At 38.1% G+C, this 8023-nt stretch overlaps 1 protein-coding gene and 1 pseudogene across 1 annotated transcript in view; one reads left to right on the top strand and one right to left on the bottom strand.

Annotated features, from left to right (window-relative positions):
- Nucleotides 1–8023, bottom strand: part of LY75 (lymphocyte antigen 75) — a 192109-nt gene that overhangs the window by 50703 nt on the left and 133383 nt on the right. The gene's annotated exons all lie outside the window — the stretch shown is intronic.
- On the top strand, nt 5365–6119 carry LOC106736179 (39S ribosomal protein L42, mitochondrial pseudogene; annotated as a pseudogene).

The raw sequence follows: 8023 nt of genomic DNA, 5'->3' as shown, positions 1-8023 counted from the left end.
TCCTCTCAGGATTTTGGCCATGCACACACATGTGCCTGGTGTGAGTTTTAAGTCATCCCGTCCAGGACTTGAACCATAGTCGGGTATGTGGGAGTCCAGCAACAAAACCATTTTGTCATCTGCTGGTCCCCACTAGTTCTCGAACCATAAGTTGAGGTATGCTCTCATATTATCTCTGTTCAAAGCTACTGATAGTATTTTCTACTGAAAACAATTCAAGAATATATAAAAATGAATAAATTTTGAAATAGTTTATATGAAGTAAAACATGTCTAGTGAGTACACAAAAGTGTAACTAACTCCCAGTCAAGAAAAATTTATAAATTACTTTTGGATTTTGGATTTTAAAACTTTATGTGCTATAGTGTGTGTCCACATGAGACAGACAGAGAGACAGAGAGATGCATACCCTCTACAGGGTCTGATCATGCAGTCCCCGTTCTCCAGTCCTCTAATCTACTGGATCCTTGTACCTGTGCCTGTCACATTTCAGGTCAACCAGGTTAGAAATTTGAACCATGGTTACCATGTGACACCCAGCTTCTCTTGAGCAATGCTTTACTGTTGTGTCATGGACCCAGCCCACACATTACTTGTTTTTTTTCCCAAGAATTATTTTATTTCATTTCATTTATTATTACTAGTTTTAATTTGACCAGTGAGAGTGAAAGAAAGAGTGCAAGCCGCCAGGTCTGGGACTCAAACTGCAGTTGGCCATGTGGGAGTCCAGAGCCTTAACTACCATACCACCTGTTGACCTCTATCTTCAGTAGTTTCAAAGTTGTTCAGGAGTAAACTGTTTTGTTACCATGTTTTTTTAATGTATTTTTAAGGTTTTTTTTTTTTTCTGTTACTTGCTTCAAGTTTAATTCCACTGTCATCAGAAAAGAAGCTAGATATACTTTCTATACTTTCAAATTTTCAAAAACTTGTTGTTTTATGCCCTACTATCTGGTCAGTCTTTGAAAATGTTCCATGTAGGTGAGAAAAATGGTATTTTGTATTTGGGTGAAATGTTCTATAAATGTCTATCAGGTCCATTTGCTTTAGTGTATCATTTAACTCCTGTGTTTTTTGTTTTGTTGTTGTTATTGTTGTTCTTGTCTTGATGACCTGTCTAATGGTGGCAATGAGGTGCTGAAATCCCCAGCAATTAGTGTGTTGCAGTTTCTCTCCCTCCTTAGATCTTCAATCTTTCTTTTATGTTGTTGGGTGCTCCAGAGTTGGGTGTGTAAATATAATTGTTTTATCTTCTTCATGAATAAATATCTTTAATACTATATTGTGTCATTCTTTGTCTCTTATACAGTTATTATGAAGTCTATTTTGTCTGATACCAGTATTACAAGTCCAGACTTTTTTAGTTTCTGTCTTCATGAAACGACTTTTTCCAGCCCTTCACTTTCGATCTATATATGTCTTTATTCATAAGATGTGTTTCTTGTAAGGAGCATACAGAAGGCTACTTCTTAAAAAAATCCATTTAGCCAATCTGTGTCTTTTAACTGAGGAATTTAATTCATTAACATCCAATGTTACTGTCAATACATGTCGTCATTCTTGCCATGTTGCTAGTCATTTTCTTACTTGTTTTGTCCTCTTATTTTGATTTGGCTACCTTTTGTATTCCTAATGTACCATTAAGCTTGTCTACTGTTGGCAAATTCTTTGTTTTTATCTGGGAATAATTTTATTTCTCCTTCCCATTTGAAGAATAATCTTGCTGAGTATACTATTCTTACCTGAAATGTTTTTTCTTTCAAAATCTCAAATATGTCTTTCTATTCTTTCCTTGCCTGTATTGTTTCTGTTAAGAAGTCTGAAGTTAGTCTGATGGGGTATCCTTTGCAAGTAACTTAATGTTTTTCTCTTTCTATTTTAAAATATTGTCTGTGGTTTTGTTTGCTTTTGAGGCTTGTTTCATTTTGAGATTTTTGCTATAGGGCACATGCGCTTACCAGACAGAAAGCAAGAAATCACCCCCTGAGGGGATGACCACACTGCAATCCTCTCTCCTCCATCTCCTCTTGGGATTTTGGGCACACATGCACACAGCCCCTGCATGAATTTCAAGTCAAACCACAGTCAATCAAATGGGAGACCAGCACCTCAACCACCATACCACCTCCTGGCTCCTTGCCTCTGTCTTTGATGTTTGCTAATGTGACTATGATGTACCTTGGAGATCTTCTTTTGTTTAATCTATTTGGTGTTCTATGTACCTCCTGGATCTGTATGCATGTCTTTTTAGATTCAGAAAGTTTTCAGATAGTATTTCATGGGCAAGATTTTCTATGCCTACACCTTTTTCTTGCCTTCTGGAATACCCATTATGCAACTATTCAGTTGCTTAAAAGGTGTCTAGAACTTCCCATATGTTGTACTCATTTTTAATGGTTACTTTTTCATTCTTTTGGCTAATTTGGCTAAGTCAGAGGGTTTTGTCTTCTAGGTCAGAAATTCTTTCTTCTGATGGCCTTTTTTAATACCTTTGAGATAGATTTTGATTGCCTATACTGTATTCTTCACCTCCAATGATTTGTTTAAATTTTGTTCTAGGGTGTCTACCTTTTTAGGAATCCCTCCTTCATGTCATGAAATGATTTTTCTCATCTCTTGGAACTGACAGTCCATTTTCCCTTACATCTCACTGAATTTTGTTCTGATGAATATTTAAAGTCCTTTTCTGACATGTCTCTGATTTCCTGTGTTATATCCATTGTTGGTGAGAAGTTGTTGTGCTCCTTTAGGGGAGAGAGTTCTTTTCTTTCTTTCTTTCTTTCTTTCTTTCTTTCTTTCTTTCTTTCTTTCTTTCTTTCTTTCTTTCTTTCTTTCTTTTTTTGGTATTTCTTGTATGTCTGCATTTAGTTTTAGGCATTTGGTTAAGTATTCACTTCTTCTTAACACTGAATAGATTCTGTAATTTTGGGGTTAGGGAGTGCAGGAGGAGAACAACCCTAAGTCCAAGTGTGTCTCTGGCAAAGTGGTTCAGGAGGGGCTGGAAGCCAGTCATATCTTCCAGATCACAGCAAGGCTTGTATAGTCTGGAAATGATGAGACCTGGAGGTGAAGCCAGTCTTCAGAACCTCTTGGACTGCTGGCTAGGTAGTCCAGGAGGGCACAGAAGCAAGCCCATCTGCGAGATCTTCGCATGGTATTCCATAGCATCCAATTCACCTTTATTGAAATCAACACATCTTTTATGCTTCTTCCCAACAATAGACATAGAGATTTCTTTGTTAATACCACTCATTAAATCTTCTTTTTCATTACTTTGTTGGCATTCTTCGTGGACAGCTGGAAATATATAAGGCTTGGTGACATCAAACAGTTCAGATCGAAAAACATACTTCTGTGTAAATGTTTCATAATTTTCTCCTTCATCATTCTCTGCCTCAGTGGTAGAGTCAGATGCAATAAATGTAGTAGAGGTTCCAAAAGACGACACACAATTTATTTGAAGAGAATCAAACTGGATAGAAGAAGTGGGCTCATTTTCACTGCAACAAAGCTCATGATGCTGGTGAAGCTCATAGTTTATCTTGTTAATAAAAGAAAGATGATCCAGTAACCACCCAGTTGACAACTGGTGTATCACGGACATTCTCTTCTTTGAAAAAGTCTGGGAATCAGAAATTAGTAGTAAAATTCAACTTCCTCAATTAAGTTCTTAAAGTTCTGTATTTCAGTAAACAAATACTTCATAACCACAGTTGATCTGATATGCAAGCATATCAACTGAACACACAGATGAAAATTTATGTTCATGATATCAGAACAAGCAGCAGTACTAAAAGAAAATTCAATATTTTCATATAAACTTCTTGTAATTTCAGAGATAATCATTCAAAATTTTCAGTTAACATGACCAAAGACAGGTAAAATCTCATATTATCTGAAATCCCAATTTGACCCTCCTCCTATCTTCCTGCTTTGGTCCTTGGATCTAACCACTAGGTCATCTTCCAAGCAAGGAAATCACCGAATCCTTTAATGGTGAAAGTGTCACCAGCCCAGAGACGCCAGCATACTTGACGAGTGGCGGGGCGTGAAAATCACACAGGGTTCCAGCAACGTGAAGCCCACATTACTTTTTTGTATACATGTAGTTCTTATACTTTATGAATTAAAATGAATGGCCAGCAGGTGGCATAGAGGTTTAAAGCACTGGATCCCATACAGTCGACTCTGTGGTTCAAGTCCTGGACCTAGCAGTTTGAAAATCACTCCAGGTGTGTTTGCATACATGCATGTGTGCTCCAAATCCAGAGGGGAGAATGGAAGAGAAGGGATTACAGTGTGGCCATCCCCCTGGGGGGTGATTTCTCACCTTCTCTTTTCTCTCTCTCTGTGTCTCTCTCTTTCTCTAGCAGATACATGCACCCTATAGCAAAAACTGAAGGAAAAAAAACTCTGGGGCTGGACAGTGGCACAGTGGTAAAATCAACACTCTGTCAGGCAGACCCACATGGGAAGGCTTCAGGTTCATATCCAGAGACCTCCCTGTATATACTGGACATGTGTGGCTGAAGCTGGGAGATGGAACATGGTGTGGGGACCCAGTTGGGGTGCTTGTCTCTCTCACGTGCTCATGGTAGAAATGAAGAAACTTTAAATAAATGAAACGAACTTTGATCTTTAAGCCACTGACTAAAGTATACTCTTCAGTGGTAGCTCACATCAGCTCTCCAAATGGCCAACATTTATACTCCTGTAACCTCTCACTCTGAACTACTACAGTATCTTTTACCACGCTTTGCATAATATGGCTTTTCTGGTTACCAGAACACTAAAGACATGTTTAGTTCACCCTAAAATATAAGAGATTTATATTAAGGATACATGGGTAATCAGGAAGCTGAGGATTCTATTCCATATGCAACAGACTTAGAATCTTATACCAGTGCCAACTTGGGCTGCTGCTCAGTCTAGAGTAGTCAGCTTTTGATTTAGGAAATGAGTTCAATTAGTTGTGCCTAGGGAGTTGAACATAATATGACACAAACTATAGAAACCTATGCATAAACACTGTAGGTACCCCTCCTGGAAAACAGGCTGTGTTTTATATTCACATGACACTCATCGAATCCTGCTCTATATGTTAGTTATCTAACACTCCTATTTCCCCAAATAGATTAACTGCATGACAGCAGAGACCACCTCTTAAACTGTTCCCTCTCTAACTTCCCTCAATAATATCTACCCTTCTACCTTGGCCATAACAGAGGACAGCATGCATAGAAGCAGGGTAGTGCAGGGCTTTGATGAAGCTGTGGAGAAAAGTCTGGCTCTGACTACGTGATCATAGGTATGTTACTTAACCTAGTGTCCCTCAGTTTCCTTATTTGCAAAATGAGGATGACAACAGTATCCATCTGCGGGGTTGTTGTAAAAAATTGTTCTAGGTGCTTGAGATTCCACAGTGAAGCAAAAGGAAAGGAACAAAACACCTGCCCTCCTGGAGCTTATATTCTAGTTGAGGTGTATAAATAAAAGCAAGATAAATAAAATACTATGTTAGGATTGAGACAAGATGGCGGGCTCGCAGTGACGATCTGTCAAGGGCTGAAAAGTAGTTTGTCTAAAAGCAGATTTTAAAAGCAATTTCTCTTTGGAACAACTTTTTTTGTGCCACCTAAGAAGCCTCTTAGTATGGCAGTAGCAGCAGTAAAATGTGTACTATCAAAGACGACCATCTTGAAACGTTTCCGTCCAACCCAAAATGGTGCGTTATATTGTGTTTGTCATAAATCTATGTATTCTTCTCTTCCAGATGACTATAATCGCAAAGTGGAGCTTGCTTTGACATCTGATGGCAGGATGATAGTGTGCTATCACCTGTCTGTGGACATTCCATATGAACACATAAAACCTATCCCTAGACCAGAGCCTATGTATAATAATGAAGAAACACATGATCAAGTGCTGAAATCCAGGTTAGAAAAGTGAACACCTTGAATAAGGACCCATGACAGAACAACTTAGCAAAATGTTCTTTACTACCAAGCACCATTGGTATGCTCACGGACAATATCATATACATCGTAAGAAACTGGACCCTCCAAAAGACAGATGACATCGAGGTTCTCAGATGAATCAGAAACATGCCTCATTTGTCATTTAAGAAAATCCCATGTGGTGTATTCACTAATAGATTATGTAATAAAATAATAATAAAATTTATTTTCATATATTAATAAAGAATAATAAAAAAATATGTTAGATGGTATATTAACAATCTACTGCTTTGTAACACATTTTCAGCTTAAAACAAGAAACATTATCTTTCTGTTTTTCTGTGTCCAGAATTCAGAAGCAGCTGCTTAGCTGGGTCTCTAGTAAAGATGCAGTCAAGATGCTGACCAACAATACGGTCATCTGAAAACTGAACTTGTGCAACAGTCAAGAAGGCTCATTCATGGATGGTAAGTTGGTGATGACTATGAGCAGAAGGCCTTAGTTCCTTAATGTGTGGACTTCTCTACAAGATATTAGAAGGTCTTTATGACATGGCTGATGCCTTCCCCCCAAGGCAGTGATTTAAATGAGTACAAAGTGAAAGTGCCCTGTTACACCATATTATTTACACAGTGTCCTATTGATATTGTATTCAGGTTCTCTGGAGAAAAAGAGCCAATGGATATATGGCAGGGGTGGGGGTGGAGGGTTGGTTGATTATAGGAATTGGCTCATGAGGTTATGGAGGCTGAGAAGCCCCCATGACCTGTAAGTTTCAAGCTGGAAAAACAGAAAACCCAGTGGTGTAATTTAGTTCAAGTTTGAAGGCTTGAGAACTGATGTCAGGAAAGCACTAGTCTAAGTCTCAGAGCCCAAAAGCTAAGAACCAGGAATTCTGATATCTACGTGTAGAAGAACATAGATATTTTAGCCAAAGCAGAGGAATTTGACCTCCCTCAGCGTTATTTTATTATTTTTTTTTAAATCCAGGACCTCAACCAATCAGACGATGGTCCATATTAATGAGGACAGATCTTTACTCAGCCTTACTTACATGGATGTTAATCTCTTTCAGAGACATCCACACAGACATATCAAGAAATCATGTTTTACCAGCTATCTGGGTATCCTTTAACCCAATCAGGGTGACAATAAAATTAACCATCACAATTATGTAGGGCAGTCCTATTCAGTGTGGGAGTAGACTACATACAAATGTAAGTACCAGGAGGTGAGAATCTTTGGGGGCCATTTGAGAGGCTGGTAACCAGTTATTGATAAATACTAAAGGGGAAAAATGGAGAAGCAACATCTTTAGTTTGGGAGTGAGGGTTAGGGCTACAATTTTAGAAAGTTTTCAAGGAAAGATCTCATTATAAAGGTGACATAAAAAGATCTGAAAGAGGCCAGCCAGTGCCACAGTAGAAACACAAGCCTTGGTAAATCTGCAGCCATATGAGAAGGTCCCAGGTTCGCATTCCAAGATCTCTCTTACATACCAGTTGCACATGAGTGTGCCTATGATCCTGGCGTGCTGCAGATGTCAGTACATTACAACATGAGAACCTCGTTGGGATGCCTCTACCTCCCTCTTTCTCATTAGAGAAATAAATAAGATCTGAAGTAGCTGAAGGGAAAAGTCATGTGTATATCTAGGTCAGACAGAGAATAGCAAACTAAAGGTCCCTGAGTTGAGTTTGAGACCACTGGTGAATAAGTGTGCAAGTATTACATAAGAAGATCAAAAAGCAAAATAAAACAAAGACTAAATGCAAAAAATAGAAAACAGATTGTTGTCTTGTTATCTTAACTTTCCCAAAACTTTCAGTTGCCTCCTTATGCTCATTTTAGTATTAGCAGTAACTCTATTGAGTCAACGCTTTTTAAAGTTTTTAAAATGATTATTTTTTATAGATTCAATCCCTATACATTGCTTAACTTGTAGAGAGAATTTACCCAACATGAAATACACCTCAGACCAGTCCAGTTGAGAATACTCTACATATTATCATCAACAGGTAATAAACCATTTCTGTGTCCCACAAATATCTTTTTATTTATTTAT

This window comes from Tupaia chinensis, unplaced genomic scaffold (genome assembly GCF_000334495.1).
Source record: "Tupaia chinensis unplaced genomic scaffold, TupChi_1.0 Scaffold000674_2, whole genome shotgun sequence".
NCBI classification, from domain to species: Eukaryota; Metazoa; Chordata; class Mammalia; order Scandentia; family Tupaiidae; genus Tupaia; species Tupaia belangeri.
The sequence above is the reverse complement of the archived record's forward strand: the minus strand, read 5'-3'. Positions and strand labels throughout refer to the sequence as shown.